Source organism: Saccopteryx leptura, chromosome 2 (genome assembly GCF_036850995.1).
Source record: "Saccopteryx leptura isolate mSacLep1 chromosome 2, mSacLep1_pri_phased_curated, whole genome shotgun sequence".
In the NCBI taxonomy this organism is placed as follows: Eukaryota; Metazoa; Chordata; class Mammalia; order Chiroptera; family Emballonuridae; genus Saccopteryx; species Saccopteryx leptura.
Window position 1 is genome coordinate 182,254,835 of NC_089504.1, and position 16,144 is coordinate 182,270,978.

The 16,144-nt window shown below is 44.7% G+C and overlaps 1 non-coding gene across 1 annotated transcript; it reads right to left on the bottom strand.

Moving 5' to 3' along the window:
* Positions 1–14,435: 14,435 nt before the first annotated feature.
* On the bottom strand, positions 14,436–14,569 carry LOC136396102 (small nucleolar RNA SNORA1). The gene has a single exon (XR_010749522.1). It is a non-coding gene; the product is annotated as a small nucleolar RNA SNORA1 (small nucleolar RNA).
* Positions 14,570–16,144: the final 1,575 nt, after the last annotated feature.

Here is a 16,144-nt window from a genome sequence, read left to right on the forward strand (position 1 = left end):
GGCGAGGCTCTGCCCATTTGGGGCATTGCTCTATTGCAACCAGAGCCATTCTAGCGCCTGAGGCAGAGGCCATAGAGCCATCCCCAGCGCCTGGGCCAACTTTGCTCCAATGGAGCCTTGGCTGAGAGAGGGGAAGAGAGAGACAGAGAGGAAGGAGAGGGGGAGGGGTGGAGAAGCAGATGGACGCTTTTCCTGTTTGCCCTGGCCGGGAATCGAACCCGGGACTCCTGCACGCCAGGCCGACGCTCTACCACTGAGTCAACAGGCCAGGACCCTAAGTACTTTATACATATTAATTTATTTAATTTTAACAAACACCCTATACACTGGGTAGTATTATAAGCTTCATTTTACAGATGAAGAAACTGGGGCTCAGAGTGGTGAACTGATTTTCTCAAAGTCACACAGCTAAATAAATGGCAAGCTAGAATTCAAACCCAGGCAGTCTGGCTGTAAAGTCCAAATGCAGGGGATGGGATGGATTGTCACTCAGTTCCATTCCAAATCCATGCCTTTTTGCTTCAGAGATCATAAAGCTAAAAAGTACATTTTTCAGACACCCTTGTAGCTAGGATGTCAATTATTTTCTACTAATTAGATATAACTCAATCATATTTGGAAGGTGGAAGACATAGACCCTCTCCTGCTGCTATGGTTGTTTCTGCTGGCAAGTGTAGTCATGGGACTGTTGAGTTTTTCTGGAGCAGTGTCTAGTGTCCAGTCATTTGTTTTGTGAGGACTGAGAGGTAGCTGTATCAGGGGTCACAGCTGCAGTAGTATGTCCAGGAGGTCAGTCAGCTCCCTGTGATGTTCCCTGCAACTAGAGTCACGTACAAGACCTTCAAGGAGGAGATATGGGGGCAGTTATCTGACTTGACTGGGTTTGAAGAAAGTGAAGTCCCAGTTACCACATGTAATGGCAAAACCAGTAACTTAATTTACCACCTGGGGCTACCTGGAAAACAAGGCTTTGGCAGACTACTGCAGCGGTTACAATAGACCCTAATGGGGAGGAAAAGGAAATTGAGGGCTCTGGTGTGGTCTGGCTGCTTTGGCGGCACTGGTGAGTGAAAGAAAGGACATGGAAAGTTCAAAGTTTTAAATTCTTGGTTCAAGAAGACTGAACTGCTTCTAAGACTTCCTAAATGAACCTCTCAACTCCTGATGTAGTAGAAAACCGATGCTGCAGATTGTTGAACTACACATCATAAGGTGAAATCAGAAGCAGGTCTTATATAAAAGCCAAGATACTGAGGAGGATCCTAAGAATGGATAAAAGGGCTTTGGGATATATTTCAGGATGCTAACTACCCAAACCCCACTAAATCTCACTGACTGGCAAAGGCAGCTTCTTCTCTAATGATGCTGGTCCTGTCTTGCTTGAAGAATGGAAGGGCTTCACCTGAGGTAGTTAATGTGCAATGGATTCCTTGGGCACATAAGTAGGAGGACAAATACAAAATCTGACTCTAGAGGAAAAGACACAAACTAAAAGATTTTGCTGGTTTATATAGACACAATCATGAGGACTATGTGTGAGGTTGGATCCTAAGAGTACTAAAGCAGAAAAAAAGAAACAGTTTTAGACTGTACTGGATTTTATTGATATGCGTTTATTTATATGGGTTCAGAGATTCCAAACTTAATGTGCTGACTCCAGCAACTTGGACTGATCTTATCTCTTTCTTTCATTGGCCAGCCAAAACTTGGACTCAGAAGTGGCATACAGTAAATGAAGATGAGTTACCAGAAATCTGACCACATGATTCAGAGGAAAGAATCCAAAGAATTAGGGAGAGGAAAATGTTGGAGCAGATTTATCACGTACAATCCATCCATTCACTTTCCCCTAAATAATTTCGTCAAAAGACCTTATGGGATAGTCCCTTCACTGAAACATCAAGAAATACAGTGGTAAGAAATGCATTTCTTTTTTTTTAGTTTGTTTTGTTTGCATACTCTAAAGCAGTGGTTTTCAACCTTTTTACACTTGGAAATGGGTTAAAATAGGAGTATTATTTCAGGGACCACTAAAGCAGAAAGCACCTTGAGCATAAGCAAATTCGACTAAGATCATTGGGTCTATTCATACAACATCAGGGTGGGTAATTCTTTCATGGACCCGCATGAAATTTCTGGCAGACAGGTCCACAAACTGGTAGTTGAAAAACACTGCTCTAAAGGATAATTTTTTTTATTCTTTTTTGAGAAGGATTGACAGAAGGGAGAGAGAGTGTGAGAATCATCAACTCATAGTTGTTTTCACTGTAGTTGTTCACTAAGCCTCTCGTAGTGCTTGGCCAGGGCCACACCAGTGTTCCCTGGCTTAAGCCAGTGACCTTGGGTTTTTCATGCGAGTGACCTTTAGGCTCAAGCTGGCAGGCTTTGAGATCACATGGATTATTCCCCCTCTCAAGGCAATGACCCCACGCTGATGAACCTGTGCTCAAAGCCAATGTCCTCAGGGTTTCAAACTGGCAACCTCAGCATTTGGGGTACCTACACCACCACTGGTCAGACGTATAGGATAATTTTTTTTTTTTACAGTGACAGAGAGAGTCAGATAGATAGGGACAGACAGACAGGAACGGAGACAGATGAGAAGCATCAATCATCAGTTTTTCAGACCGAGTAACCCCTTGCTCGAGCCAGCGACCTTGGGCTCAAACTGGTGAGCTTTACTCAAACCAGATGAGCCCACACTCAAGCGGGCGACCTCGGGGTCTCGAACCTGGGTCCTCCGCATCCCAGTCCAACATTCTATCCACTGTGCCACCACATAGTCAGGCCCTATAGGATAATTTTAATAGAACCTATTAGTTTATCTTTACTTAAAATTAAAAATATAAAGCAACATAAAATATGAGGCAAAGGAAAGCTTGTTTTTAAGAATTTGTGTCTTCGCCTGACCAGGCGGTGGCGCAGTGGATAGAGTGGCAGACTGGGATGCGGAGGACCCAGATTCGAGACCCGGAGGTCACCAGCTTGTGCGCAGGCCATCTGCGCTCATCTGGTTTGAGCAAAAAGCTCACCAGCTTGGACCCAAGGTTGCTGGCTTGAGCAAGGGATTACTCAGTCTGCTGAAGGCCCACGGTCAAGGCACATATGAGAAAGCAATCAATGAACAACTAAAGTGTCACAACAAAAAACTAATGATTGATGCTTCTCATCTCTCTCCGTTCCTGTCTATCCCTCTCTGACTCTCTCTGTCTCTGAAAAAAAAAAAGAAAGAAAGAATTTGTGTCTTCAATTTTTTACTGGCATAACCCTTTCAAGCCTAGAGCTACTTGAAGATGAATCATGAAAATGAGAAAAGAAAAACTATTTCAAACAAGTTACACGGCATGTATGCTACAGAAAGAGCCGATTGTAGCAAATAGTCTCACTTCAAACCTGCATCGATATATGTTAGATATTATTTGGGATTAATTTCTAGTAGATTCAATCCAACTTTGTGCTATTTTTTTGCATTTAATGCAAATTCTATTTTAGTATTAGAGGTTAAATTTTCATCACCAAAAAACGAGAGTAGGCCCTGGCCGGTTGGCTCAGCGGTAGAGCGTCGGCCTAGCGTGTGGAGGACCCGGATTCGATTCCCGGCCAGGACACACAGGAGAAGCGCCCATTTGCTTCTCCACCCCTCCGCTGCGCCTTCCTCTCTGTCTCTTTCTTCCCCTCCCGCAGCCAAGGCTCCATTGGAGCAAACATGGCCTGGGCGCTGGGGATGGCTCTGCGGCCTCTGCCTCAGGCGCTAGAGTGGCTCTGGTCGCAACATGGTGACGCCCAGGATGGGCAGAGCATCGCCCCCTGGTGGGCAGAGCTTGGCCCCTGGTGGACTTGCTGGGTGGATCCCGGTCGGGCGCCTGCGGGAGTCTGTCTGACTGTCTCTCCCTGTTTCCAGCTTCAGAAAAATGCTAAAAAAAAATAATAAATGAGAGTAACAGCTATTACTAAGGTAGTGAGCTGTGAAATCCATTTCCCAGTAGTGCTTTGAAAATATACCCCTAGATTAAGACAAAATCTGACTTTATCCGAATGTATATTATTATATGAAATTCTTTAGCTGCCGCCCCTCGCCCACCCCAGCTTCCCCTCGCCGCCGTCCCTCACCCTCCCTCGCCTGTTCCCCTCTGCCGCCCCTCACCGCCCCCCCCCCCCCGTGTTTCCCTAGCCGCTGTCCCTCACCATCCCCTCGCCTGTTCCCCTCTGCACCCCTCCCCGGCTCTCACCCCGCCCCCCACGTGCTCCCAGGGGATTGTTGGAAAACAACAGGTGCTATTTTTTAGGTTTGCTCATTTGTAGCCACCGCCCCTCGCCCCCCCCCCCCCCTCGTGCTTTCTGAGCTGCCACACACACACTTAATTAGTCTCGCTAAAGATTTGTCAACTTTATCTTTTCAAAGAGTAAGCTCTTAGTTTGGTTGATCTCTTATCTCTTCACTGGGGAACAAAATTTTTGTTGCATCCACACAAACACTTGTTCTTACCTAATTCAAGTGTGCTGATCTCAAATCTGAAATTAGTTTTTCTCTGTAAGCTACAGGTTTTTTTGCAATTCAAGATTTTAGGTTTTCATCTTGTAAAATTTTCAACATTTAGTTTAACATAATGAAGTAGAAAATCTTCTTGGGCATCATTGTGAAAATATAATGATTGCATCAGAATTTGTCTATAATTTCAAAATAGAACCTATTAAAACACTTATTTTAATCATAAAATTTGCGCAAAACTTATTTAAATTCTATTCAGGCAAAAATTTGCGTTTGTAGCTCTTGCGTTTGTGTACTTATTGAGGACAATTTCGTTTGCTGCTTCAGCAGTAGTCTGCTCATCATTAACAGCTCCAAAATAGGTAATATTGCTGAAGGAATATTAGGACATGCGATCATATATATATATTACACCCAGAGTAACCACTTTAAAAGCTATACAAAGAGATACACTTAAAAACACAATCAAAATGGAATTCTAAAAAATGTTAAAGCAATCCACAGGAAGGCAGGAAAAAGAATTGAAAAATAGAATAAATAGAGAATAAAAGTCTAAAATGTCAGACTTAAGCCCTAACATATCAAGAACTATATTAAATGGTAAAATATATTAATTAAAAGGCAAATATTGGCAAAGTGGATTAAAAAACATGACCTAGCCTGACTTGTGGTGGCACAGTGGATAAAGCATTGACCTGGAACGCTGAGGTCGCCGGTTCAAAACCCTGGGCTTGCCCAGTCAAGGCACATATGGGAGTTGATGCTTCCTGTTCCTCCCCCTCCTCTCTCTCTCCCCTCTTCTCTAAAATGAATAAATAAAATCTTTTTTAAAAATGACCTAGCTAGCCTGACCTATGGTGGCGCAGTGGGTAAAGCGTCAACCTGGAAACACTGAGGTTGCCGGTTCAAAGCCCTGGGCTTGCCTGGTCAAGGCACATATGGGAGTTGATGCTTCCAGCTCCTCCCCCCTTCTCTCTCTCTGTCTCTCTCTCCTCTCTAAAAATGAATAAATAAATTTTAAAAAATGACCTAGCTATATACTCTTTACAAGAAACTCACTTCAAATACAATGATATAAACAGGTTGAAAGTAAAAGGATTAATATATATATCTTTTACATATGGCATAAGAACATCAACCAAGAGAAAGCACAGGTGACAGTATTAATACCAAATTAAAAATTTGCCAGAGAATGAAAAAGATATTATGTAAAAATAAAAAGTCAACCCGCCAAGAAGACATAGACAAATCAACAATTATAGTTGAAAACTTTAGCATCTCTCTCTTAACAATTGATAGAACAACTAGACAAAAAATCAGCAAAGATATGGAGGAAGTCAAAACTATAATACCATCAATCGCCCTGGCCAGTTGGCTCAGTGGTAGAGCGTTGGCCTGGCATGCAAGAGTCCGGAGTTCGATTCCCGGCCAGGGTACACAGGAGAAGCGCCCATCTGCTTCTCCACCTCTCCCCCTCTCCTTCCTCTCTGTCTCTCTCTTCCTCTCCCGTAGCCAAGGCTCCATTGGAGCAAGGTTGGCCCGGGCGCTGAGGATGGCTCTGTGGCCTCTGCCTCAGGCGCTAGAATGGCTCTGGTTGCAACAGAGCAACGCCCCAGATGGGCAGAGCATCGCCCCCTGGTGGGCATGCCGGGCGCATCCCTGTAGGGCGCATGCGGGAGTCTGACTGCCTTCCCATTTCCAACTTCAGAAAAATACAAAATAAATAAATAAATAAAATAAAATAAAAACTACCATCAATCTACAGGATCTAATTGATGTATATAAAACATTCCACCAAGGTTAGCAGAGTGGCGCAGTGGAAGCGTGCTGGGCCCATAAAACATTCCACCAACAACAGTGGGATACACATTCTTTTCAAGTGCCCACTGAATAAATGCCAAGATGGACCATATCCTGGGCCATAAAACAAACCTCAAAAAATTGAGCCCTGGCCGGTTGGCTCAGTGGTAGAGCGTCGGCCTGGCATGCGGGGGACCCGGGTTCGATTCCCGGCCAGGGCACATAGGAGAAGCGCCCATTTGCTTCTTCACCTCCCCTCCTTCCTCTCTGTCTCTCTCTTCCCCTCCCGCAGCCAAGGCTCCATTGGAGCAAAGATGGCCCGGGCACTGGGGATGGCTCCTTGGCCTCTGCCCCAGGCGCTAGAGTGGCTCTGGTCGCAACAGAGCGACACCCCGGAGGGGCAGAGCATTGCCCCCTGGTGGGCAGAGCGTCGCCCCTGGTGGGCATGCTGGGTGGATCCCGGTCGGGTGCATGCGGGAGTCTGTCTGACTATCTCTCCCCGTTTCCAGCTTCAGAAAAATATTGGGTTGGGGAATAAGTTCGTAGCGTTTTTACCGAAGACTTTTATTTAAACAAAAAACAATAATTATATCAATAAGTTAATCAATTATATATTCGCTGTTGCTGTTTACAACCTCTTCCCACCTCTCAACCAATTTGTTGATGCCGTTCCGCCAAAAATCGCCTGGTCTGGTGTCAAAGAAGTTGTTGAGCCAGTTTTTAAGGACCTCTTTGTTATCAAAGGTAACGCCCTTCATATGGTTTGACAGGGAGCGGAAAAGATGGTAATCGGTCGGTGCAAGGTCTGGAGAATACGGCGGATGCTGAAGGACCTCCCATTCGAGCTCTTGGAGTGCGGCTTTGACGACTTGTGCAACATGGGGCCTGGCGTTGTCGTGAAGGAGTATGGCTTGACCATGTCGATCAGGTCTTTTCAGTCGAATAGCCTCATTCACGCGGTGTAGCTGGGCAATGTAGAGCTCCTTGTTGACCGTGGCATTCTTTTCGAGCATCGAATTCAGAAGGCCTTCCACTGCGGCACGTGTCATCGACGTCAAAGTCGCCATTTTTGAACTTTGCAAACCATTTCCGTGCTGTAGACTCGCCTATGACACCTTCTCCATACACGTCGCAAATGTCCCGGGCTGCTTCAGCAGCTTTTTGACCTCGATGAAAAGCAAAGAAGAGCAGGTATCGAAAATGTTGATTTTTGCCTCCTGGGTATTCCATTTCTAAGCCTCAAAACTAATAAAAAATTAAATAACTCAAAAATACAATTAACATAGTTTTGTAGAGCAGAAAGAGTTTTATCGAATGAATACTTACCCTTTGCCAAACAGCAAACAAATCATTGTAAAATAAAAGAAAATATAAAAACGCTATGAACTTATTCCCCAACCCAATACAAAAAAAAAAAAATTGAAAATTTAAATCAGACAAATTGTATTCGATGACCACAATAAGAATCAAAATAGAAATCAACAACAGAAAGAGAACAGGTAAATCTCTAAACAATATACTTCTAAGTAATTCATGAATCAAAGAAGATATCACGCCCTGGCCGGTTGGCTCAGTGGTAGAGCGTCGGCCTGGCGTGCAGAAGTCAGGGGTTCGATTCCCGGCCAGGGCACACAGGAGAAGCGCCCATCTGCTTCTCCACCCCTCCCCCTCTCCTTCCTCTCTGTCTCTCTCTTCCCCTCCCGTAGCAAGGCTCCATTGGAGCAAAGATGGCCCGGGCGCTGGGGATGGCTCCTTGGCCTCTGCCCCAGGCGCTAGGGTGGCTCTGGTCGCGGCAGAGCGGCGCCCCGGAGGGGCAGAGCGTCGCCCCTGGTGGGCGTGCTGGGTGGATCCCGGTCGGGTGCATGTGGGAGTCTGTCTGACTGCCTCTCCCTGTTTCCAGCTTCAGAATAAAAAATAAAAATAAAAATAAAAATAAAAGAAGATATCACAAAATAAATTTTCAGAATATTGAACTGAATGAAACTTAAAATTAAGGCCCTAGCCAGTTGGCTCAGTGGTAGAGCCCTGGCCCAGTGTATAGATTTCCTGGGTTTATTCCCGGTCAGGGCACACAGGAGAAGTGCCTATCTGCTTCTCCACCCCTCCCCCTCTCGCTTCCCTCTATCTCTTTCTCTTTTCCTCCCCTCCTGCAGCCATGGCTCAATTGGTACGAGCTGGCCCCAGGCACTGAGGATGGCTCCATGACCTCTGCTTCAGGCACTAAAAAATGGCCCTGGTTGCAATGGAGCAAGAGCCCCAGATGGGCCGAATATTGCCCTCTAGCGGGATTGCTGGGTGGATCCCAGTGGGGGGCATGTGGGAGTTTGTATCTGCCTCCCCTTCTCTCACTAAAAAATAAAAATAAATAAAAAATAAGGAAATTAAAATACAAAAGTTGTGGGATACAGATAAAGCAGTGTTGAGAGGTAAATTTGTGCTTCTATTAGAAAAGAGGAGGCCCTGGCCGGTTGGCTTAGCAGTAGAGCATCAGCTCGGCATGTGAATGTCCTGGGTTCAATTCCCAGCCATGGCTCTACCACTTCTCTCTCTCTCTCTCTCTCTCTCTCTCTCTCTCTCTCTTCTCCTCCCCTCCTGCACCTAGAGCTCCATTGGAGCAAGTTAGCCCCAGGTGCTGAGGGTGGCTCCAGGCCTCTGCCTCAGACTCTAAAAAAAAGTGGCTCTGGTTGCAATAGAGGAAGAGCCCCAGACGGGCAGAGCATCACCCCCTTGTGGGCTTGCTGGGTGGATCCCGGTCAGGGTGCATGTGGGAGTCTGTCTCTGCCTCCTCTCCTCTCACTAAAAAAAAAAAAGGAAAATTTGCAAATTAATCATCTCAGCTCCCACCTCAAGATGCTAGAAAAAGAACAGCAAGATAAACCCTAAACCAGCATAAGGAATAATAAAAATAGTTGAAATTATTGAAATTGAAAACAGAAAAGTAGAAAAAAATCAATGAAACAAAGAACTATTTCTTTGAAAAGACAATAAAATTGACAAACCTCTAGCAAGATTGACAAATTTAAAAAGAGGGAAGATCCCTGGCCGGTTGGCTCAGTGGTAGAGCATCGGCCTAGCATGTGGGAGTCCCGGGTTCGATTCCTGGCCAGGGTACACAGGAGAAGCACCCATCTGCTTCTCCACCCCTCCCCCTCTCCTTCCTCTCTGTCTCTCTCTTCCCCTCCTGCAGCCAAGGCTCCATTGGAGCAAAGTTGGCCCAGGCGCTGAGGATGGCTCTGTGGCCTCTGCCTCAGGCGCTAGAATGGCTCTGGTTGCAACAGAGCAATGCCCCAGATGGGCAGAGCATCGCCCGCTGGTGGGCATGCTGGGTGGATCCTGGTCAGGCGCATGTGGGAGTCTGTCTGACTGCCTCCCTGTTTCCAACTTCAGAAAAATACAAAAAAAAAAAAAAAAAAAAAAAAAAAAGAGGGAAGATACAAATTACCAATATCATCAATGAAACAAGATTATTTTTGTAGATATACACAAGATTTATTTAAATTTATATGGAAAAGCAAAGAAGCAATTTTGAAAAAGTGGGAAAAATCAGTCTGCCTGATTTGAAAATTTATTCTATACCTTTAGGAATCAAGATTGTGTGTCATTGGTAGAGGGATAGACACATATATATCAATGGAACAACATAGAGAACACAGACATAAATCCACACAAATATGCCAAACTGATTTTTGACTAAGGCATAAAGGCAAGTCAATGGAGAACATATAGCCTTTTTAACAAGTTGGCACTCAGGCAATTGAACATCCACAGACAAAAAAAAAGAGGAACAACAATCTTGACTTAAGTCTCACACTGAATACAAAAATCAACTCAAATTTGATCATAAATAAATGTAGAACATAAAGCTTTAAGAAAAAAATAGGAGAAAAGCTGCTATCTAAAGCTCAGAAGCATTCTTAGATGTGTCATCAACAGCATGATTCATAAAAAGAAAAAATACTGATAAGTTGGATTTCATCAAAATTTAAAATGTTTGCTTTGTGAAAGAAGCTATTCAGAAGATGAAAAGACAAAGCAACAGACTGGGAGAAAATACTTGCAAACTATACATCCTACCAAGACTAGTACTTAGAATATAGAAAGAATTCTCTAAACTCAATGACAAAAAACCAAAACAATCCAATTAGAAAGTGGGCACAAGACATGAAGAGGCATTCCCTTGAAGAAGATATACAGGTGGCTAACACATGAAATGATGTTCAACATAACTAGCCATTAGATAATGAGAATTAAAATCACAATGAGATATCAGTACACACCTGTTAGAGTGACTAAAATAAAAATTAGATAACACCAAATGCTGGAACAGAAGTGGAGAAACTGGGCCCTTACCAGCTGGCTTAGTGGATAGAGCATCCTGGGTTCGATTCCCAGTCAGGGCACACAGGAGAAGTGACCAGCTGCTTCTCTCCCCTTCCATCTCCCCACTCTCTCCCTATTCCCTTCTGCTGTCAGTGGCTCAATTGGTTCAAAAGTCAGCCAGGGTGCTGAGGATAGCTCAGCTGATTCTAACATTGGCCCTAGACAGGCATTGCCAGGTAGATCCTGGTTGGCTCCTATGGGTGTCTGTCTCACTATCACTCCTCCTTCACTTAGGGAGAAGGAGGAGAAGGAGGAGAAGGAGGAGAGGAGGAGGAGGAGGGGAAGGGGAGGAAGGAAGGGGAGGAGGGGAGGGGGAGAAGGGGAGGAGGGGAGGAGGAGGATGATGGGAGAGGGAGTAGAGGGGAAGAGGGAGGGGAGAAGAGGGGGAAGGAGGAGAAGGAGGAGAGGAGGAGGAGGAAGGGAAGGGGAGGAAGGGAAGGGGAGGAGGGGAGGGGGAGGAAGGGAAGGGGAGGAGGGGAGGGGGAGGAGGGGAGGAGGGGAGGGGGAGGGGGATGGGAGGGGGAGGGGGGAAGGGAGGGGGAGTAGAAGGGAAGGAGAAGGAGAAGGAGGAGAGAGGAGGAAGGAGAAGAGGAAGGGAAACTGGATTATTTATACATTGCTTGTGAGAATGTAAAATGGCACAGCCACTCTGAAAAACAATTTGGTGGTTCCTTTTCTTTTTTTATAGGAGTTAACAGTACCATTTTATATATAGCTCATATCTATTATATATTATAAACTTTAAATAAGAGGTAACAGAAGCTTCTAGAAACTGATTTTCTTCAAGGTTTCCTGTGCGGAAGTCAACTGAAATACTGTATTAAAGAGTCATGTGTGATCTTATCTCCCCCTCTTGCTAGCTGAGTTCTGTTTTACATGACCAGGAATGGTGCTGGCAAGACAGCTCAGTGGCTGGGAGGAAATTCTGCCTCTGGAGTGTCTGTCTCTCTACTTTCTGTTCCCTGCTTGTGCTCCTATCTGATCAGGCTAGAGATAAAAAATACAAAAAAAGGTATACAACCTTTTTAAACCCAATACCAATACATAGATTTCAATAAAAATTTTTGCCCTTTCTCTTATCTTTCCTCTGCAAGATATTGTCACAATTTTTTGTTACTGATTTTTTGCTGCAATAACCCTTCTTGTTTCAGTCACTGCAAGAAACAAAACCCCAAACAAACAGAAACCCCTCTGGGCTCTGGCTGGGTGGCTCAGTAGGATACAGCATCAACCTGGTGCATGGAGGTCGTGGGGCTCCATCCTGGGTTTGATCCCCAGTCAGGGCACATACGAGAAGCAATGAGTGCACAACTAAGTGGAACAAAGCGTTGATGCTTCTCCTTTCCTCTCTTTCTCTCCCTTCCTCTCTTTTTCTCTCTCTCAGATCAATGGAAAAACTTAGGTAAAAAAAATAATAAATCCTTTGAAAAGAGTAGAAAACAAAAGGTATTACCAAAAAATGTGGATGGGGACTTGATTTTGTCTTTAAATAGGACTGAAGATTAACACTGAAAAATCAGGAGATGATGTCCAACCATTTTTGCAAAGCCCTTTGGTATTTCTGCCTTTGTGGTTTCCGTCTTAAATTCCTTTTTTTTTTCTTTTTTTCTTTGGCATAACCAGTGGTGACACAGTACATAAAGCATCAACCCAGAACTCTGAGGACGACTGTTCAAAACCCTCAAGGTTGCTGACTCTGAGCGCGGGCTTGTCAGTATGGGGTCACTGGCTTGAGGGGGTAGGGATCCTCCATACCAGGGGTCCCCAAACTACAGCCCGGGCCCGCATGCGGCCCCCTGAGACCATTTATCCGCCTGGCCACACTTCCGGAGCAAGGGGCACCTCTTTCATTGGTGGTCAGTGAGAGGAGCATACTTCCCATTGAAATACTGGTCAGTTTGTTGATTTAAATTTACTTGTTCTTTATTTTAAATATTGGATTTGTTCTAGTTTTGGTTTTTTACTTTAAAATAAGATATGTGCAGTGTGCACAGGGATTTGTTCATAGTTTTTTTTATAGTCCGGCCCTCCAACGGTCTGAGGGACAGTGAACTGGCCCCCTGTGTAAAAAGTTTGGGGACCCCCTGCTCCACACAATCCCAAAAAAGCTTATGCCCAAAGATGGCTGGCGGGAAAAGCCCAAGGTTGCTGTTTTGAACACGGGACACTGGCTCACCCCAGTCAAGGCACATACGAGAAGAAATCAATGCACAGCTAAAGTGAAAGTAACTACAAGTTGATGCCTCTCACCATCTCTCTCCCTTCCTGTCAGGGAGAGAGAGACCGGAACACAGAGCTGCTTCTGTATGTACCCTCCAACTGAGGAATCGAACTGGCAACCTCCGCACTCTGGGACAACACTCCAACCAACTGACCTATCTGGCCAGGGCTTACTTTCTATTGATTTTTTTAGAGAGACAGAGGAAGTGAGAGAGAGGGGAAGAGGAAGGGAAGCATTTGTTGTTCCACTCAGTCATGCATTTAAAAAATTTTTTTTAAATTTTAAATTCCTTTTTCTCTGCTGGTGCTCTTTCTGGGCTTTTTGGCTGATGGGGCTGCTGCCTCAGGTTCAACCCACATATCTGTGTAAACTTCTTTATAGGGGTCCTTCTCCTTTTCTACGGCTCCAGGCCCTTGGGGCCAGAGGTTTGGAACATTCCATGGGCCCATTTGATCATCTGTTTCTTCTGCACCTCCAGTGCCTTGCAGTGTCACTCTCACCGTTGTCATGGCACTCTAGGAACAGCTTTCCTACATGGCTGCTGGCCACCTGCAGGACTTAATAGGTGGTTTTGCAGTACATGGGCTGCTTGTTGTAGGTGGCCTGGTGGAAAGCACTGCCAGAGCTCAAGAGCATCAGCTTCTTGACATACTTCATTGAGAACTAGCCGTCTCCAAACCACATGACCCAGCCACTGCCATGACCCACCAAGACCCAATGTGGCCAGGCCACCAGAAGCCCCACAGTTTCTCCCATACTAGCGCTACAACACCAAAGCCCCAGCTGTCCTCGTACTCTGGTTCATCATCAGCTACTTTGGTGGTGTTCTTGTCCCCAGTATCAGTCCCCATAGGCTCAGGCATGGTGGCCAAAGTGGGAGATTTAGGGTCAGTAGGCTACTACACTGCAGGAGGGCTGGCCGCCTCTACCTTCTGAGACTCCCCAGACCCCTGGTTTTCTTCCACAGCATCCATTACTTCCACATCATCCCATGAGGAGAGGTGCAGCCTTTCTGTGATTCAGCTCAGATTGGCAGTTTCTTAAAAACCTAAACATACAATCTAGCAATTACATTCCTGGGAATTTATACTAAATTATTTATTTATAAAATAAACATATGTTCACACACAACCTTGTGCAGGAAAGGCAACCTTTTTTTCTTTTTGAGAGAGCAGGAGAGACAGAGACAGAGATAGGAATGGAGAGAGATGAGAAGCATCAACTGGTAGTTGAGGCACTTTAGTTATTCATTGATTGCTTCTCATACGCACCTTGACTGGGGGGCTCAAGCCAAGCCAGTGACCCTTTGCTCAAGCTGGTGAGTCTGCACTCAAGCCAGATAGCCCATGCTCAAGCCTGCAACCTTGGTGTTTTGAACTGGAACCTCAGTGTCCCAGGTCAACATTATATCCACTGTGCTACCACCAGTTAGGCAGCAACTTTGTTCTTTTAATTTTTTAAATTTCTTTTCTTTTCTTTTTTTTTTTTTGGTTTCTAAAATTGAAAGTTTTTATTACATCCAGTTTCTACTCACTGAGCCTAGCAAAATGTTACAGGTCTCATTGTCACCACTGCAATAACAGTACTGTGGTGGAAGCATAACCTGTCTCACTGTAGCCACATTAATGTCTGGACACAATGGACAAGAATGGTGCCCATTTTTCATCTAGAATGAGGCTATTTATTTTCTTTTTAAGTGAGAGGAAGGAAGGACAGTGAGACAGACTCCCACAAGCTCCCCAACCAGGATCCACCCAGCAACCCCTGTCAGCGGTCAATGCTCAAATGAGCTGAGCTATTTTTAGCACCTGAGGCTGAGGCCTAGACCAATCCAGCCATCCTCAGCACCCAGAGCCAACGCTCAAACCAGTTGAGCCACTGGCTGCCAGAGGGAAAAAGGGAGAGAGAAAGGGAAGAGTGAAGGGGGGAGAAGCAGATGGTCACTTCTCTTCTGTGTCCAAAATTGAACCCAGGACATCCATACACCAGGCTGGCTCATTATCCATTGAATCAACCAGCCAGGGCCAACTTTATTCTTAATAGCTATAAACTAGAAACAATCCAGATGTCCTTCAACAGGTGAATGCTTAAATTGGGGTATACCTATGCAGTGAAATACTACTCAGCAATAAAAAGGAATAACTATTGATACATGTAACGTCCTAGATGAATCTCCAGGGAATTATCCTAAGTGAGAAAAGCCAATTCCAAAAGATTACATACTGTATGATTCCATTTATTTATATAACATTCTTGAAATGATGAAGTTATGGAAATGGAGAACAGTTTAGTAATTGCCCTGGGGTTAAAGAAGAGATAGGATCAGAGGGAGGTGGATGTGGACATACAAGGACAAGGACAGGAGTTCCTTGTGGTGGTGGAAATGTTTTCTGTCTTTACACTATCGATGTCAATATATCAATGTCAATATGTCATCTGTGATATAGTATTATATTTTGATAAGCTGTTACCATTGGGGAAAACTGAGTAAAGAGTACTAGAAAGTCTTTTTGTGTTGTTTCTTACAAAATTCAAGTCTACAATTATCTCAAAAAAAAGTTTAATTTAAAAAAATGAGAATGTAAAATGTTTTGTGTTTATTTTCTTTAAAAAAAATTAAAGGTTTTTTTTTTAAACATTTTTTTTAATCTTTGTTTCTTTTTTTTTATTTATTCATTTTTTTAGAGAGGAGAGGGAGAGACAGAGAGAGAGAGAGAGGAGAGACAGAGAGAGAAGGGGGGAGGAGCTGGAAGCATCAACTCCCATATGTGCCTTGACCAGGCAAGCCCAGGGTTTCGAACCAGGTCGACGCTTTATCCACTGCGCCACCACAGGTCAGGCTAAAGGGGTTTTTTTGTTTCTTTGTTTTTTGGGGGTTTTTTTGGGGGGTTTTTTTTTTAACAGAGACAGAGAGAGTCAGAGAGAGGGATAGATAGGGACAGACAGACAGGAACAGAGAGAGATGAGAAGCATCAATCATCAGTTTTTCATTGTGGCACTTTAGTTGTTCATTGTTTTCTCATATGTGCCTTGACCGCGGGCCTTCAGCAGACCGAGTAACCCCTTGCTCGAACCAGGGACCTTGGGTCCAAGCTGGTGAGTTTGCTCAAACCAGATGAGCCCACGCTCAAGCTGGTGACCTTGGGGTCTCGAACCTGGGTCCTCCGCATCCCAGTCCAACGTACTATCCACTGCGCCACCGCCTGGTCAGGCTAATTAAAAGTTTTTTAATAATTAAAGTCTTACCCTAAACA